At 40.1% G+C, this 20,047-nt stretch overlaps 6 pseudogenes; all 6 read left to right on the top strand.

Annotated features, from left to right (window-relative positions):
- Positions 1-107: 107 nt before the first annotated feature.
- Positions 108-2,617, top strand: LOC148157079 (protocadherin alpha-9 pseudogene; annotated as a pseudogene).
- Positions 2,618-3,485: 868 nt separating this feature from the next.
- On the top strand, positions 3,486-5,876 carry LOC106933138 (protocadherin alpha-9 pseudogene; annotated as a pseudogene).
- A 702-nt stretch (positions 5,877-6,578) lies between these two features.
- Positions 6,579-9,551, top strand: LOC106933131 (protocadherin alpha-3 pseudogene; annotated as a pseudogene).
- A 155-nt stretch (positions 9,552-9,706) lies between these two features.
- LOC106933150 (protocadherin alpha-3 pseudogene) lies at positions 9,707-12,826 on the top strand (annotated as a pseudogene).
- On the top strand, positions 12,572-15,695 carry LOC148157078 (protocadherin alpha-3 pseudogene; annotated as a pseudogene).
- Positions 15,696-15,778: 83 nt separating this feature from the next.
- Positions 15,779-19,072, top strand: LOC148157077 (protocadherin alpha-2 pseudogene; annotated as a pseudogene).
- Positions 19,073-20,047: the final 975 nt, after the last annotated feature.

The following is a 20,047-nucleotide window of genomic DNA, read 5'->3' as shown; positions in this document are numbered from 1 at the left end:
TCAACTCCTCCCAGATTCAAAGCTTGATGATGCTCTATGGTTTTTAAACAAAGAGAGAAACGGGGAGAAGAATCAAGACGCACGGGGGATTTATTCTTGAAAAATAACACTTTTTTTTCTTTCTGTGGACCGGATCTTCCCGATGATGTTGTGACATGACCAAAGGCATTTTTGGCGGTGCGGTTTTTTGAACTGGGAAAATGTATTTTAAGGCCAGATCGAGATCTGTATGGATACACCTCGTCTTTGTGCTGCTGGACTGTTATTGCGAAGCGGTTTCAGGACAGCTTTCATACTCCGTGTTTGAAGAGGTAAATCAGGGGACTGCTGTCGGAAATATTGCAAAAGATCTCAACCTTAATGTTCAGGACCTGGAATCGCGTATGTTCCAGATCGTTGCTGGATCAAAGAGGAAATATTTTGAGGTAAATCTAAAGACGGGAGTCTTGTTCGTTAATGAGAGAATAGATCGAGAAAAACTCTGCGGCGAAGAGGCCAAATGTGCTGTCAATGTTGAAGTAGTTATAAATAATCCACTGAAACTCTACCGCATAGAAATAGCAATATTAGATGTCAATGATAATTCCCCGGAGTTTGTTAGCAAGACGGTGGAGCTAAACGTCACTGAGAACACAGCAGTGGGCACGAAATTCCCTCTGCATCCAGCTCACGATGCAGACGTTGGCAAAAACACCGTGCAATCATACAGGCTCAGTCAAAATGAACATTTCTCCTTGGAAAAACAGAAGGGAGAAAGTGAAACACCTGAACTGGTACTTCAGAAAGTTTTAGACCGAGAAAAGAAACATGTTATACAGCTCAGCCTAACTGCTGTGGACGGAGGAACACCAGCTAGATCTGGAACGATGGATTTGATAATAAATGTTTTAGATATTAATGATAACGCCCCAAAATTTAGTAAAACTCTGTATAAAGCCAGCGTGTATGAAAATGTCACAATAGGCACGTCAATAATTACATTGACTGCTACAGATTTAGATGCAGGCATGAATGGACAGGTGTTATACTCTCTAAGTGCTATCGGAAAGGGAAAAGTGAATGAGCTTTTTGCAATAGATGACAAATCTGGAACAGTAAGAAATATAAAGAATATTGACTTTGAAGAGAAAAACGCTTTTGAGATTAGAGTACAAGCCAGTGACAGGGCAATATTTCCTATGACTTCGCATGCAAAATTACTTATAGAAGTGCTTGATGTGAATGACAATGCTCCTGAAATTACAGTGACGTCCATGTTAAACCCAGTGAAAGAGGATGCCTCCATTGGCACCGCCATTGCTTTTGTTTCAGTATTTGATAAGGACAGCGGTAAAAATGCCATTATTAATTGTAAAATTTCAAACACTGCCCCTTTTAAATTAGAGTTAAATTATAAGAATTACTATTCACTAGTTGTTGATGGAGCGCTTGACAGAGAAAGAGCAGCTCATTATAATATCAGCATCAGAGCCACAGACGAAGGCAACCCATCTCTCTCCAGCATCAGCTTCATTCTTGTAAATGTCTCTGACGTAAATGATAATACCCCTTATTTCACAGAAAACGAGATACATGTCTTTATAAAAGAAAACAGTCCAACAGGGGCAGTTATTAAAACAGTGTCAGCAATTGATGTAGACTCTGATCAAAATGGTCAAATAAGCTACTCACTTTTAATTGACAATAGTAACCCGCTGCCACTCAGATCGATGATCAACATAAACTCCGACACAGGTGAAATAATCAGTCTGCAATCTTTTAATTATGAGGAATTAAAAACGTTTCAGTTTAAAGTTCAGGCTACAGACTCTGGTGTTCCTCCGCTCAGCAACAACGTGACTGTTAATGTTTTAATCCTCGATGAAAATGATAATAATCCAAACATTTTAGCTCCTTATTCTGAGCACGGCTCTGTTAACAGTGAGACCATCCCTTATTCTGCTGAAGCGGGATACTTTGTAGCAAAGATCAGGGCTGTGGACGCAGATTCTGGATACAATGCGCTGCTTTCTTATCACCTGTCTGAGCCCAAAGGAAACAACCTGTTCAGGATTGGAACCAGCACCGGAGAAATCAGGACTAAGAGGAGAATGAGCGACAATGACCTGAAAACTCATCCACTGGTGGTGCTGGTTTCTGATAACGGAGAACCTTCTCTGTCAGCCACTGTTTCTATTGATGTGATGGTGGTTGAAACCACAGCTGACCTCCAGACTCAGTTCAGACATGTGCCTATAAAGGAGGACAACTTCTCTGATTTGAACTTGTATCTACTGATCGCCATCGTGTCAGTGTCTGTGATCTTTCTGCTGAGTCTCATCAGTTTAATAGCTGTCAGATGCCACAGGACAGACAGTGATTTCAGCAGGTACAGCGCCCCCATGATCACCACCCACCCCGACGGGAGCTGGTCTTACTCTAAAGCTACTCAGCAGTATGACGTGTGTTTCAGCTCAGACACACTGAAGAGTGACGTAGTGGTTTTCCCCGCCCCGTTTCCACCTGTAGATGCTGAACTGATCAGTATAAACGGGAGCGATACTTTTACCAGAACTCAGACTTTACCAAACAAAGAAAAGGTAAGAATATTGTTAAATTAATCTGTTGCCTTGCGTATGAATCTCTGCTATGTAGCTGCAATAGATCCTACTGCGTCACACTTTTTCAGACCAGCTGATACTAGTTTCCAATCTCATAAAAAGTTTATGAAATAAGGGTTGTGAAGTAGTAAGTTGTTGTGTGCGTGCGTGTGTAACCTCAACTGGCGAATGCATTGTGCCGCTCTCCATGGTTCTGAAACTATATTCGTGAACGATCTCTTTTCCATGTTATCTAAAGAAGCATTATATATATATATATATATATATATATATATATATATATATATATATATATATATATATATATATATATATATATATATATATATATATATATATATATATATATATAGTAGTATGTATAGAAATGTTTTGTAGCATATTTATTCTTAAAGTACACAAACTACTCTTTCAGTTTGTGTTGTCCATTGAAGATGTCTAATCAATTAATATTTATTAATAATTCATTTTTTTTTTTTTATTTTACAAATAGACTTATGTCCGGAATAATAAATAAATAAATAAATAAATAAATAAATAAATAAATAAATAAATAAATAAAATATTTCATAGGTGAATATCGTTTAATGCTATTTATTCACCGATTTTTAAGGGTAGGCTTTTCCAGTAACGCTCCAGCAGAGGACAGTGCAGACCGTAGCATTTCTATGGAATGATTCAGGACTCCTCCCAGATATAGTGAACGATTCCTCTTTGCTCTTTCACAAAGAGGTATCGAGACAAAGGACGGTCGTCGTCTGTTGCGAACATGGTGACATTTCCATTCGGAACAATTGCTTTCTGATCCCTATCTTGTGCTTTTTTATACCATACTACAGGATGCTGTCTTGATTTGTCCGTACGCTGTGTCATACGTCTAGAATTATGCATCGATTGGATAGACCGAGCTGGATATGGATTTATTTCTTGCTCACGCTGCTGAACTGTTATTCGGACGCTGTATCTGGGCAGCTCACTTACACCGTCGCAGAGGAGTCAAACATCGGGACTGTTTTGGGAAACATAGCCAAAGATCTGAACATTAATGTCCAAGAGCTGGAAACGCGGATGTTTCAGATTGTTGCTGGATCTAAGAGAAAATACTTCGAGGTAAATGTGAAGACTGGTGCTCTCTATGTAAATGAAAGAATCGACCGAGAGCAGCTCTGTGGTGATGAGTCAAAGTGTTCACTCGGTGTAGAAGCAGTCATAAATAACCCTCTGAAACTGTACCGTGTTGAAGTTGTTGTTTTAGACGTCAATGATAACTCGCCATCATTTGCCAGCAGGTCGCAGACGATTAATATTACCGAAAGCACAGCAGCAGGCGCTAAATTCCTGCTGAAACGGGCTCACGATTCAGATGTAGGGAAGAACTCTGTTAATGCATACAAGCTCAGTCAAAATGAATATTTTTCTCTGAATACGCATAAGGGACAGACTATGTTTGTCGAACTAGTCCTACAGAAAATGTTAGATAGAGAAAAGCAGTCTGTGATACGACTCACGCTGACTGCCATTGATGGAGGAACACCAGCTAAGTCAGGAAGTATGTCTATTATAGTAAATGTGTTGGATGTTAATGATAATTTTCCAGTTTTCAGTCAAAAACTTTATAAAGCCAGTGTGTATGAGAACGTTAAGATCGGAACACCAATAATTACTCTAAATGCTACGGACTTAGATGCAGGACAGAATGGCCAAATATTGTATTCATTGATTGAAATAGACCAAGGTAAACAAACGAGCTTATTCACTATAAACGAACAAAATGGCACAGTAACAAACAAAAACAACATAGACTTTGAGGAGAACAATGCTTTTGAGATTCAAGTGCAAGCCAGTGATCGTGCAAATTCTCCTCTCACTTCAAATGCAAAATTACTGATTGAAATTTTAGACGTGAATGACAACGCGCCTGAAATTACAGTGACATCGCTTATAAATACAGTGAAAGAGGATGCGTCCATTGGCACCGCGATTGCTCTTGTTTCTGTGTATGATAAAGACAGCGGGAGGAACGGAATGGTTAACTGTGAAATTTCCAATAATATTCCTTTCAAATTAGAAGCAAATTATAAGAATTACTATTCCTTAATTGTTGATGGACAGCTTGACAGAGAAACAGCGGCTCACTATAATATTTGCATCAGTGTGAGAGATGAGGGGAATCCATCTCTCTCCAGCACCAGTGTCATTCTTGTGCACGTGGCTGATGTAAATGATAACAAACCCAATTTCCCAGAAGACACTATAAACGTCTTCATAAAAGAAAACAGTCCAATAGGAGCAGTTATTAAAAGAGTGTCAGCAGTGGATGCAGACTCTGATCAAAATGGTCAAATAAGCTACTCACTTTTAACTGACAATAGTAACCCGCTGCCACTCAGATCGATGATCAACATTAACTCAGAAACAGGTGATATAATCAGTCTGCAGTCTTTTAATTACGAAGAGTTCAAAACGTTTCAGTTTAAAGTTCAGGCTACAGACTCTGGTGTTCCTCCGCTCAGCAGCAACGTGACTGTTAATGTTTTAATTCTCGACGAAAATGATAATAATCCAACCATTTTAGCTCCTTATTCTGAGCACGGCTCTGTTAACAGTGAGACCATCCCTTATTCTGCTGAAGCGGGATACTTTGTAGCAAAGATCAGGGCTGTGGACGCAGATTCTGGATACAATGCGCTGCTTTCTTATCACCTGTCGGAGCCCAAAGGAAACAACCTGTTCAGGATCGGAACCAGCACCGGAGAAATCAGGACTAAGAGGAGAATGAGCGACAATGACCTGAAAACTCATCCATTGGTGGTGTTAGTTTCTGATAACGGAGAACCTTCTCTGTCAGCCACTGTTTCTATTGATGTGATGGTGGTTGAAACCACAGCTGATGTCCAGACTCAGTTCAGACATGTGCCTATGAAGGAGGACAACTTCTCTGATTTGAACTTGTATCTACTGATCGCCATCGTGTCAGTGTCTGTGATCTTTCTGCTGAGTCTCATCAGTTTAATAGCTGTCAGATGCCACAGGACAGACAGTGATTTCAGCAGGTACAGCGCCCCCATGATCACCACCCACCCTGATGGGAGCTGGTCTTACTCTAAAGCTACTCAGCAGTATGACGTGTGTTTCAGCTCAGACACACTGAAGAGTGACGTAGTGGTTTTCCCCGCCCCGTTTCCACCTGCAGATGCTGAACTGATCAGTATAAACGGGAGCGATACTTTTACCAGAACTCAGACTTTACCTAACAAAGAAAAGGTAAGAATATAACACCGCCTTCCCCCACCCTCATGTACGTAATGCTTTTTGGTTCTTTTTTTTTAACGTAGCTGTATTTGGAAATCTCCGTTATAACAGCTTTTGTGTTTTTACTAAAATCTATTGTGGCATGCGATTTTTGTTCTTAAATACTTTTTACGAACAAAGAAAAATGTTGCTGTGTAATTACATTTAGGAAGGAAAACATTACTGGGCAGCCTATTTATTGAATTTATTTTCCTCGGTCAGGTTGATGAAAAGTTAAATATGAAGTGTCAATGAACACTTTAGATCGTGTTTTTCTTTTATACTGTGGCTCCATTTACTCATGCATAATTATACGACATGTATGATTTGCAGCATATTGGAATATGCTTATCTCTTTGCCCCACGCCAGTGAATGTCATCTTGAGCCTCGCTAATTGCTGTGTTCTCGATGGTGAACTATTTTATTGTTTGCATAATCCTAGATCGTAATAAAAAAAAATCTGACATTATAAACGAGGACAACGTTTATTTCGATTCATATACTTGTATGAGTAAATGCCTTTTTAAAACAAGTATTTTTAACTGAGTTTTGTTGGTTTGATGCAGTTCCTCAAAATGTCCATGAGGCGACAGTCAAGACCGTAACACCGACGGGGGTCGTTGATTTGTAAAGGCACCTCCCATGTTGAGAGCATCCATTTTTATCGGTACATTGTGGGGCTTAGACGCAGTGAACGAGAGAGCAACATTTTGTATTCGCGTCTGTAATTATATATTCTCTCCATATGAATCAAGTGTTGTGCTGTCCTATGTACGGATCTATGTTTTGTTGTCGATGGCCGGAACTATGGATCCTCTGAGAGGAGTGATCTCCTTTGGATTATATCTGTTGTTTGTTTCCGTGGAGCGTAACAGTGGGGCCGTGTCTGGGCAGATTTCTTACTCTGTCCAGGAAGAGGTAAACCCCGGGACTTCAGTTGGCAATTTGGCAAAGGATCTCAACATTAATGTGCAGGACTTGGAGTCGCGCATGTTCCAGACAGTTGCCGGATCGAAGACAAATTATTTTGATGTCAATTTAAAGTCAGGATTTCTCTACGTGAGCGAAAGAATCGACAGAGAACTTCTTTGTGCGAAGGCGACGACATGCACCATAAATGTAGAAGCCGTGATTAACAATCCACTCAAACTTTATCAGATTGAAGTCGTTGTTCTAGATGTAAATGATAACGCCCCCGTTTTTAGTACGAAATCCCAGACTATCAACATAGCAGAGAACATTTTGCCAGGAACAACATTCCCTCTGTTGTCTGCATATGATGCCGATGTGGGGAAAAACGGCATAAGCACCTATAAGCTAAAGCCTAGCGAGTATTTTTCTTTAAAAGTGCACAAAGGTGAGAGCGTGTCAGCTGAGTTAATCCTACAGAAAGCCTTAGATCGTGAAAAGCAGGAATCAATTAAACTTACGCTGACAGCAATAGACGGAGGGACACCAGTGAAATCAGGTACGTCAGAAATTATTATTCGTGTGCTTGATATAAACGATAACATTCCCACTTTTGTCAAAACACTGTATAAAACAAGCATTACAGAAAATGCGCCCGTCGGAATGACGTTAGTCGAGGTGGCTGCGACTGATACCGACCAGGGATTGAACAAAGAAATTGTATATTCATTGAATTCAAACGATCAGGACCACGTTTTAGAAATCTTTGAAATTGATAGTGAAACAGGAGTACTAACAGTTAAAAAGAATATAGACTTTGAATTAAATCCATCTTTTGAGATTCGTGTGCAGGCTGCAGACAAAGGCAGTCCTCCGCTAACAGCTCAGTGTAAAGTCCTGGTGGAGGTGGTGGATGTAAATGACAATGCACCTGACATCACTGTCACGTCACTGCTCCGTAGTGTTAGAGAGGACGCTGAAATTGGCACCGCAGTTGCACTTGTTTCAGTTCTCGACAGAGACGGTGGCAAAAACGGTGAGGTAAAATGTGATATTTTGAACACCGTTCCCTTTAAATTGGAGACAAATTACAAAAATTATTATACTCTGGTTTTAAGTCAGGCTCTAGACAGGGAATTAATTTCCCAGTATAACATTACAATTAAAGCTACAGATGAAGGGAGCCCTCCACTGTCTAACACAAGTGTTGTTTCCATTCAAGTTTCCGATGTAAATGACAACGCGCCTCAGTTTTCTGAGGCTGTAATTAATATGTATGTGCAGGAAAATAGTCCAGTTGGGACGGTTTTAAAGGCAGTATCTGCAACTGATGCTGATGCTAGTGAAAACAGCATGGTGAGCTACGCAATAATCAGTAATAATAACGTTGTACCGCTGTCAACAATGATTGACATCAACTCAGAAACAGGAAATATAGTAAGTCTGCAGACATTTAATTACGAAGAGATGAAAACATTTCAATTTAAAGTTCAAGCTAAGGATTCTGGTGTTCCTCCGCTCAGCAGCAACGTGACTGTTAATGTTTTTGTCCTGGATGAAAATGATAATAATCCAACCATTTTAGCTCCTTATTCTGAGCACGGCTCTGTTAACAGTGAGACCATCCCTTATTCTGGTGAAGCTGGATACTTTGTAGCAAAGATCAGGGCTGTGGACACAGATTCTGGATACAATGCGCTGCTTTCTTATCACCTGTCGGAGCCCAAAGGAAACAACCTGTTCAGGATCGGAACCAGCACAGGAGAAATCAGGACTAAGAGGAGAATGAGCGACAATGACCTGAAAACTCATCCATTGGTGGTGTTAGTTTCTGATAATGGAGAACCTTCTCTGTCAGCCACTGTTTCTATTGATGTGATGGTGGTTGAAACCACAGCTGATATCCAGACTCAGTTCAGACATGTGCCTATAAAGGAGGACAACTTCTCTGATTTGAACTTGTATCTGCTGATCGCCATCGTGTCAGTGTCTGTGATCTTTCTGCTGAGTCTCATCAGTTTAATAGCTGTCAGATGCCACAGGACAGACAGTGATTTCAGCAGGTACAGCGCCCCCATGATCACCACCCACCCTGACGGGAGCTGGTCTTACTCTAAAGCTACTCAGCAGTATGACGTGTGTTTCAGCTCAGACACACTGAAGAGTGACGTAGTGGTTTTCCCCGCCCCGTTTCCACCTGTAGATGCTGAACTGATCAGTATAAATGGGAGTGATACTTTTACCAGAACTCAGACTTTACCAAACAAAGATAAGGTAAGAATTCTTTTAGAATTTAAGTTTTGTTGTTTTTACCAAAGATGCGTGGGTAATACTTATATTGATAAGGATCATGCAAGATAGATTTTTTATTTTTTATTTGTTTTGCAAATACAAGTTCAAATCATTATGCTTTTGAGTCGTTACTGCTTGCAGAACTGTATTCCACTTTCCAAGACGCTGAATTTTAATTTTCAAATGTATGTTACTTGTGCTCATACGTTGACTAGATATTGTGTGTCAAATCCTCACATGATGAAATGAGCATTATTCAATGATCTATACAGTATAATATTTGTTTACTCTGACATGTTTCCTCTTGGGCGACAATTTGCTTGAAACTACATTCTGACATAATGTTGTTTTTTGGTTATAAAGCACCGCATATATATTTATTTCTGTCGTTTGTAGTGAAACCTTTAATAACTTTTTCACAAAGATTGTCACACGCATTCCCCCCTCTTTCTTTCTTTCTCTCTAAAAAGTAAAACAATAATAATAATAATAATAATAATAAATAAAACACCTTTCAACAACCTTTCCTGCATCGGAATATAAGTTTTATCATTCAGTAGAATCTTAATGTATTTTTATTCAAGGTATCATTTTTTTATTATTATTTCTGATGAGTGTGGTTTTGCGAAATCGCCACAAAGCGACGCTATAGACCGTAACACTGAAGTGGTAACGCTCCTCCTAGAGCAAAAGGAGACTCGCTGCGATTTTCAGCACAAAGAGATTCGGGAACAGACGGGACGACGTTATGGAGTACATTTCAACAAAGCGAAGGATCTTGCCTTGAATTTTGACTGCTCAGAGGAAAAGGAAATATAAACGAACTATACTTTGATATCTTTAAACGGAATTATGTTACCAACACATTTCTGGAGACCTGCTTTGACACATTTTCTGCTGGGACTGCTGGGTTGTTACCAGGAAGCGGCGACGACACAGCTGTTTTATTCTGTTTCAGAAGAGGTAAAACCAGGCACTAACATAGCAAATATTGCGAAGGACCTTAACTTGAACGTGCAAGATTTGGACTCCCGCTTGTTTCAAATTGTTGCATCTAAAAATAAATACTTTGAGGTAAATTTAAAGACCGGATTTTTGACCACTAATGAGAGGATAGATCGAGAAGAGCTGTGTGCAGATGAGTCCAAATGCATTGTTAGTTTGGAGGCGGTAATAAACAACCCGTTGAAGTTGTACCGCGTGGAGATAGAAATTAAAGATGTCAACGATCATTCTCCTGCTTTTAATGCGAAATCGCAACTATTGGATGTCGCAGAAAATACCTCGCCAGGGTTTAAATTAGCCTTGTCGGAAGCAAGCGACGCTGATGTTGGTAAAAATGGCGTTAGCGGCTACAAGCTCAGTCCAAATGAATATTTCAGTCTTGTCACACACAAAAGAGGAGAGAGCATATCTCCAGAACTGGTGCTGCAAAAAAACTTAGATAGAGAGACAAAATCAAATATAAAACTCATGTTAACTGCATTCGACGGGGGCTCTCCGGCTAATTCAGGTACATCAGAAATTGAAATAAATGTCTTGGATATAAACGATAACGCGCCTATTTTTAGCAGCAGTCTTTACAAGATAAACGTGCTAGAAAACGTCGCAATTGGCACAGCAATCTTGACTTTAAATGCCACAGATGCCGATGAAGGATCAAACAGTGAAATAGTGTTCTCTCTTCGCAGTAAAGATCAAGATCATGTCCTTGATACTTTCAAAATAGACTCTGTAACGGGAGTCATTTCAGTGAAAGGTGAAATCGACTATGAAGAAAAGAAAGCGTTTGAAATCCGTGCGGAGGCAAGAGATAAAGGCCAGCCCCCCATGTCTGCTCACAGTAAAGTGCTGGTCGAAGTCATAGATGTTAATGATAATGCTCCTGAAATCACTGTGACGTCACTTGCGAGTAGTGTCAAGGAAGACGCTCCCGTCGGTACTGCGATTGCTCTTGTTTCGGTACTAGACAGAGACAGTGGTAAAAATGGGGAAGTTACCTGTAAGATTGTAAACACAGTTCCTTTCAAACTTGAGAAAAACTATAAAAACTATTACTCGTTGGTTGTTGATGGACATTTAGACAGAGAGGTGACCTCTCAGTACAATGTAATAATATTAGCTTCAGATGAGGGGCAACCTCCTCTCTCAAGCACCAGCGTTGTTGCTATTTTTGTCTCTGATGTAAATGACAATGCACCAGATTTTCAGGAACCTGTTATAAACGTATATGTGAAAGAAAACGGTAAAGTTGGTACAATCATAAAAACGGTAACAGCAGTCGATGTTGACATAAACAAAAACGGTCAGGTGAGCTATTCGGTTGTGGAAACTAACGCTAAAGGACAGCATTTCACCCCAATGATTAGTATTAATTCTGAATCTGGAGATATAATGAGCCTGCAGTCTTTTAATTATGAGGAAGTAAAAACTTTTCAGTTTAAGGTTAAGGCCACAGATTCTGGTAATCCTGCACTCAGCAGCAACGTTACAGTAAATGTTTTAATCCTGGACGAGAATGATAATAATCCAACTATTTTAGCTCCTTATTCTGAACACGGCTCTGTTAACAGTGAGACCATCCCTTATTCTGCTGAACCGGGATATTTTGTGACAAAGATCAGGGCTGTGGATGCAGATTCTGGATACAATGCACTGCTTTCTTATCACCTGTCGGAGCCCAAAGGAAACAACCTGTTCAGGATCGGAACCAGCACCGGAGAAATCAGGACTAAGAGGAGAATGAGCGACAATGACCTGAAAACTCATCCGCTGGTGGTGCTGATTTCTGATAACGGAGAACCTTCTCTGTCAGCCACTGTTTCTATTGATGTGATGGTGGTTGAAACCACAGCTGATGTCCAGACTCAGTTCAGACATGTGCCTATAAAGGAGGACAAGTTCTCTGATTTGAACTTGTATCTACTGATCGCCATTGTGTCAGTGTCTGTGATCTTTCTGCTGAGTCTCATCAGTTTAATAGCTGTCAGATGCCACAGGACAGACAGTGATTTCAGCAGGTACAGCGCCCCCATGATCACCACCCACCCTGACGGGAGCTGGTCTTACTCTAAAGCTACTCAGCAGTATGACGTGTGTTTCAGCTCAGACACACTGAAGAGTGACGTAGTGGTTTTCCCCGCCCCGTTTCCACCAGTAGATGCTGAACTGATCAGTATTAACGGGAGTGATACTTTTACCAGGACTCAGACTTTACCTAACAAAGAAAAGGTAAGTAGTGCACACGTGTTGAGTCAATTTTAATTTTGCTTAAAAGCAATGTGTTAAAAAAAAATCAGCTACAAGACCAAACTGTCCAGAAGATTATTGGAGCTGTGGTTTGAGTATTTCCTTTGATAAGGCAATAATTTAGATTCACTCAATAAATTAATAACATGTCAATTATACTCACCGTTTTACCATATTGAGGACGTTTTAAAGTGATCCACAATTGCTTCATTCTTTATGTTTTTATTAATGTTTAAATTAAATTAATGGTGAAGTTTCAGGAAGCCTTTATTTAGCCAGAGTTTCAGAAACTCTATATTTTTCAAAAAATATTAACAACAGATATTTTTTTTTTGTTTTGTTTTCATTTTGTCTGTTATAAATCAAAGTTATTAAGTGGCAGAAAGACGCTGGAATTCTGTTCATGCGCTGTCCATGGTTCTGACCGTTGTTTGCCTCTTCGCTGCAGTTTGTGTTGAGAGTGAAGAGCTGTTCTTGGTGCTGACGCTGTGTCGTTCAACTTAGTACGCTGAGTGCGATTTCTTTTCTTTTTTTAACCAGTGACTTGTTTGTGTTTTTGGCTTTTAAATTACATAACTTATTAATTTAGCATTTTTATAAAAGTATCTCTATTCCAACAGAAGATATTTTGCTGCGCAGTTGCCCAAACAAATTGTTGTGCAGTTGTTGTACAACTGTTGTACATTAGTTTGTTGTACAGTTAAGTAATCACAAGGTGTCGCAAGAGACCGCGCAACAAAAGCTGTTTTAATATGATGGAAACTCCTCCCTTATTCAAGACAAAGCTACGACGTCATCATCGGATGCTGCTTTGTGATAACGCCTCGCAGATGAGCGAGAACCGTAGCGAGTGAGGATCTTTTGCAAGAATGAATATATGAAAGAAAAACATGCATTTTTAAGCACTAAAGCAGAACGTGTGGGGATTCTTTTGAAAAGCGATGGCGGCTCGGACACGATGGGATAACATGTGGATCCTGATTTTCACCCTTTTTTGTTTCTGTGACCGGTCCGTGGCTCAGATATCATATACCATTTCCGAGGAGGTGGACAAAGGCAGAGTGGTTGGAAACGTTGCGAAGGACTTAAACCTCAGTGTGCAGCAGCTGCAGAACATGGACCTCCAAATGGCATCTGGGTACAAAAAACGGTATTTCGACATAAATCTTGAATCCGGAGCAATTTTCGTCTGCGAAAGGATAGACCGGGAGGAGCTCTGTCCGAATCTGGCAAAATGTTTTTTAAACATCGAGGCCATATTGAGCAACCCTCGCAGCCTCCACCGAATCGAGGTCTTGATAAATGATATTAATGACAACGGTCCTTTTTTTCTCGAGGAAGCGATTACAGTTGATATATCTGAAGCTTCGCATGTTGGGGAGAGACATCCGCTCCCAGTGGCTCATGATGCAGATGTGGGAACTAATTCGGTGAAGACGTACAAGCTAAACACAAATGAGTATTTCTCATTAGATATACAAAGCGCTGGTGACCAGAGTGCATCTGCTGAATTAGTACTGCAAAAAGCATTAGATAGAGAAAAAGAGCCCGTGATCGAGCTGATTCTGACTGCAGTCGATGGCGGAAAACCCCCTAGAGCAGGAACTTTACAGATAAAAGTGAATGTTTTGGACGTAAACGACAATTCGCCGGTATTTAGCAAGCCTCTTTACAAAGTACAAGTGACTGAGAATGCAAATGTGGGCACAATTTTATTAACACTGAGTGCCACTGATTTAGACGAGGGTGTCAATGGTCAGATCGTTTATTCTTTTACAGAGGGGGCGCGATTAAATCCAGAAGAAATATTTTCCCTTAATAACAACAGCGGAGAGATTATAGTTAAAGGCAACATTGATTATGAGGAAAACCGAGCATTTGAAATTCGTGTTCAAGCACGAGACAAAGGCAGTCCTCCACGCAGTGCGCATAGCAAAGTTTTAGTCGAAGTGATTGATGTTAATGACAACGCTCCAGAAATATTGGTGTCATCCCTTATGAGCCCAATAAAGGAAGACGCTGAAATAGCCACGGCTGTTGCGATGGTGACGGTGACTGATAGAGACAGAGGCAAAAATGGTCAAATAAATTGTAAGATAACAGGTTCTGTACCATTTAAATTAAAATCTAATTATAAAAATTACTTTTCTTTGTTGGTCGATGGACCACTCGACAGAGAAAATATTTCCAAATATAATATATCAATTGAAGCAACAGATGAGGGATCACCTGAGCTCTCGACAGCAGCTGTAATTGCGCTTGAGGTTTCTGATGTAAACGACAATCCTCCTCGATTCCCTGATTCTCTAATAAACGTGTTTGTAAAAGAGAACATCCAAACTGGAACAACGATTCATAGGCTAACTACGTTTGACTCAGATTCAGATGAAAATGCTAAATCAACGTACAGCGTACTTAATTCTCCGAAAAATACGCAGATTAGTTCAATGATCACAGTTAACTCAAATACAGGAGATATTATAAATCTGCAGTCGTTTAACTACGAGGAGTTAAAAACGTTTCAGTTTAAAGTTCAGGCTACAGACTCTGGTGTTCCTCCGCTCAGCAGCAACGTGACTGTTAATGTTTTAATCCTAGACGAAAATGATAATAATCCAACTATTTTAGCTCCTTATTCTGAGCACGGCTCTGTTAACAGTGAGACCATCCCTTATTCTGCTGAAGCGGGATACTTTGTAGCAAAGATCAGGGCCGTGGACGCAGATTCTGGATACAATGCGCTGCTTTCTTATCACCTGTCGGAGCCCAAAGGAAACAACCTGTTCAGAATCGGAACCAGCACCGGAGAAATCAGGAGTAAGAGGAGAATGAGCGACAGTGACCTGAAAACTCATCCATTGTTGGTGTTAGTTTCTGATAACGGAGAACCTTCTCTGTCAGCCACTGTTTCTATTGATGTGATGGTGGTTGAAACCACAGCTGATGTCCAGACTCAGTTCAGACATGTGCCTATAAAGGAGGACAACTTCTCTGATTTGAACTTTTATCTGCTGATCGCCATCGTGTCAGTGTCTGTGATCTTTCTGCTGAGTCTCATCAGTTTAATAGCTGTCAGATGCCACAGAACAGACAGTGATTTCAGCAGGTACAGCGCCCCCATGATCACCACCCACCCTGACGGGAGCTGGTCTTACTCTAAAGCTACTCAGCAGTATGACGTGTGTTTCAGCTCAGACACACTGAAGAGTGACGTAGTGGTTTTCCCCGCACCATTTCCACCTGTAGATGCTGAACTGATCAGTATAAATGGGAGTGATACGTTTACCAGAACTCAGACTTTACCAAACAAAGATAAGGTGAGTTATCTTCAAAACGCTATATTTTTTTTTTAAATGGTAAAAGTCGATTTTCTTGCTACAACTTCCATCGTATGTAATATTTTCATGTGTCTAAACCCATGAAAAGTATAGTGGTTTTCTATTTTCCTGATAAGCCGACAAACATCGATGAAAAATGTTCATCATCAGTCAATTTGCAATAAATTCACTATTAAATGAAAGTGAAATCTGGCATAGTTGTGAGTTTACCTTTTTGACTAGTTCGTTTGTGGTCCACCAATCCTCGCAAACGGCGCTAGCCATGGTGCTGTAATACAATGTCAATATGACTACTGGTTAAATTATTTATAAAAATAACTACAAAGAGCTGTACTAACTATTTATTATTATTATTATTATTAATATTATTACTTCTACTAGTTGTCGTAGCATTTCTCTAACGCTATTTCATCTATTTGTGCTTTTCTTCTAAAGTGGTCACTATATTTCAGACTTTTCACACTGTGTGGTTGAAGGTTATACTTATCAACTCACGTAAATATTACTAGGCTGACCGGAAGCTATATTTTCTTGATGTTTCTTCGGTAAAAAAAAAAAAAAAAAAAAAAAAAAAAAACAAGAGCACTGACTGACTGATTTTGCCAGGGTTTTTATTATTATTGTTAATCTATGAAAGTCTGTATATCGGACACAAGATGTCACCCGAGACCATGCATTCCCTCATGCTCGTCTAATGATTTGAAACTCCTCCTTTTACTGGATTTTGAACCACTCTGTACTTGGTGTTGGTTTGGATTTGCAAACGTCGTCGTGGAGAGAGATGGTCTCGAGACTCGAAGATGTTGGACGTATTTTTTCTTTCTCTTTTTTGCCGTTTTATAAGTAAATGAGTTTAGTTTGGATTGACCATTTTGTACAATAATGAATCGGAAACAGAAAAGAGATGCCGAATGGATGCTGCTCGCCATTTCTCTTTGTTTATTTGATTGGTCCTCCGCTCAGATTTCCTACTCGGTCTCCGAGGAGGTGGACAAAGGGACAGTGGTCGGGAATATTGCCAAGGATTTACACGTCAGCGCACAGCAACTGGAGGAAAGAGGATTTCGAATTGTATCTGGACATAGTAAGACGTATTTTGAAGCTAATTTAAAAACAGGAGCGTTATTTGTAAGCGACAGGATCGACCGCGAAGAGCTTTGTCCTAATACACCCAAGTGTCCCTTAAACATACAGGGAATCCTTAGCAATCCCATGAACATATATCGCATTGAAGTAAACATCCTGGATATTAATGATAACGCACCGGCATTCTCAGAGAAAATCCATGTGTTCAATATCTCTGAATCATCCTCCATGGGGGAAAGATATCCTCTCCCAGCGGCTCACGACGCAGATACTGACATTAATTCAGTCAAAACCTTTAAAATTAGTCCAAATGAGTATTTTTCGATAGATGTCAGCAGCAGTCGCGACAGCGTGTCTGCCGAGTTGGTTCTGCAAAAAGCTTTAGACAGAGAAAAGCAATCCACAATGAAACTGACCCTGACAGCCGTGGACGGAGGAAAACCTTTGAAGTCTGGCAGCATGCAAATTCTCGTAAACGTGATAGATGCCAATGATAATTCACCTTTGTTCAGTAATTCACTTTATAAAGTAAGTGTCAGCGAAAACATACCGGTGGGTACAACAATATTAAAATTAAATGCAACTGATTTAGACGAGGGTCCGAATGCAGACGTCACATATTTTTTAATGGGAGGCGGAACGGTAGACTCTTCTAAGAAATTCAGTGTTATTCCGGACAGCGGTGATATTATTGTGAAAGCTGATTTAGATTACGAGGAAAGTAATGTATATGAATTAAGAGTGCGCGCAACAGATCAAGGCGGATCCCCCAGGAGTGGTTACGCTAAGGTGTTGCTCGAGGTTGTTGATATTAATGATAATGCACCAGAAATCTCGATAACGTCCATGATGAGTACTGTGCAGGAAGATGCGGCAGTTGGAACAGTCATTGCTTTGGTAACAGTGAGCGATAAGGACGGAGGACCGAATGGCCTCACCAGTTGTAAAATCCAAGACTCCGTCCCATTTAAATTAACGTCAAACTACAAGAACTATTATTCATTAATAATTGACGGTCCTCTTGACAGGGAGACAGTATCCGTTCATAATTTGACTATTACTGCTCTAGATGAAGGAAACCCACCGCTCACTAGTACTGCTGTAGTCAAAGTTTATATTTCTGACGTCAATGACAATGCACCTAGATTTCCAGAAGGTGATATAAATGTGTATCTGAAAGAGAACAGTAAAGTTGGACAAATAATCACAAAGGCCACAGCACAGGATGCGGATGCAAACGAAAATGCTAAAATTACTTATTCTATAATTGATAAAAATCCTGCTAAAACACCACTTTCAGTTACTTTGCATATAAACGGAGAAACGGGTGAAATTAGTGCGTTGCAATCTTTCAACTATGAGGAGTTGAAAACAATACAATTTAAAGTTCAGGCTACAGACTCTGGTGTTCCTCCGCTCAGCAGCAACGTGACTGTTAATGTTTTAATTCTCGACGAAAATGATAATAATCCAACCATTTTAGCTCCTTATTCTGAGCACGGCTCTGTTAACAGTGAGACCATCCCTTATTCTGCTGAAGCGGGATACTTTGTAGCAAAGATCAGGGCTGTGGACCCAGATTCTGGATACAATGCGCTGCTTTCTTATCACCTGTCTGAGCCCAAAGGAAACAACCTGTTCAGGATCGGAACCAGCACCGGAGAAATCAGGACTAAGAGGAGAATGAGCGACAACGACCTGAAAACTCACCCACTGGTGGTGCTGGTTTCTGATAACGGAGAACCTTCTCTGTCAGCCACTGTTTCTATTGATGTGATGGTGGTTGAAACCACAGCTGACGTCCAGACTCAGTTCAGACATGTGCCTATGAAGGAGGACAACTTCTCTGATTTGAACTTGTATCTGCTGATCGCCATCGTGTCAGTGTCTGTGATCTTTCTGCTGAGTCTCATCAGTTTAATAGCTGTCAGATGCCACAGGACAGACAGTGATTTCAGCAGGTACAGCGCCCCCATGATCACCACCCACCCTGACGGGAGCTGGTCTTACTCTAAAGCTACTCAGCAGTATGACGTGTGTTTCAGCTCAGACACACTGAAGAGTGACGTAGTGGTTTTCCCCGCCCCGTTTCCACCTGTAGATGCTGAACTGATCAGTATTGACGGGACAGACACTTTTACCAGAACTCAGACTTTACCAAACACAGAAAAGGTAGGCTTTTGCTTTTTAACATGTTTGTGCTTTTTTTTTTCTAACTTCAAGCTTTCCGTTTTCTCTCTAATATATATTCAAGCAAAAACAGCGAGCTTTTTCTTTACTTTCAGATACATGTGCTCCTGAATTTTTGCTTAAATAATTACATGGTACAGAATGAAATGAACACGTCAGATCAAGTTAATATATACTTCCAATACAGCAATAATTTGGATTATTTAGCTTGTTGCTGGACCACCAACATTTTATGATGCTAAGTTGTGTTGAGCACTTTTTGTCGCTTTTTTTTCTTTTTTTTTGAGTCTGATTAGAATAATGGTCCAATCTAGTTGCGAAATTTTCTGCACTTTAATGTGAATTCAATGAGTGGATGTTTACTGCTGGTGCTCAGTGTTCCTTTTGTTGATGTTCGTTACTGACTAATCGCAAGTAATTAGCTTCATTTTTGTGCGACATTGGTATGTAGATCATTGCCATTAGCATGCTGCACTTTGCTGCCTTTTCATATACTGTGTAATTTATCATGTGTTTCAGGTTTTTTTTTACAGATGCATTAGTTTGCTCTTAATAGTAACTATTTTGACTTTTTATGTGATCATCTGAAAATAAGGTGACTCCAGAGAATATCCATGAGTGTATGAACCTCTCCATGGTACTGAAAACAATCACATATTTCAAATCAAACATGGAAACTCCGAAACCTGATCATTTTAGATTGATATGGTAGACTGGTCAAATATTTTGTTAAAAAAATGAAGCATGCTTTTTACTATTTCATAACATTGAGTTTGTTTCTTCTTATAATGCATCGTAGATATTAATCTGTTGCTTCAATACAATGTGATTAGAAAAGTCCGCAGAACGACAAGATTTAAAGGGTAATTATTTTCCGTTAAATTTTAAAGTACTCAAAGCGTCGGGAAGAGCCTGAATTAAAATGTATGATTAGTCTACTCATGTCTACTTCAAACTCCCACAAGATGTCGCTGGAGACCGTCGGTACGTTTTTTTACAGCCCGTGTCAACTCCACCTTTGCACGGCGGAGCGAAAACACCAATTGGTTATCCGTTGGCAGAGACTGTCCGATTGTGCCGTGGTGAAAGAA

The sequence above is a fragment of the Poecilia mexicana genome, unplaced genomic scaffold, assembly GCF_051168715.1.
Source record: "Poecilia mexicana isolate PSO_F unplaced genomic scaffold, ASM5116871v1 scaffold_10, whole genome shotgun sequence".
Classification (NCBI taxonomy): domain Eukaryota; kingdom Metazoa; phylum Chordata; class Actinopteri; order Cyprinodontiformes; family Poeciliidae; genus Poecilia; species Poecilia mexicana.
Note: the sequence above shows the minus strand (reverse complement) of the source record. Positions and strands in the feature narration are given on the sequence as shown.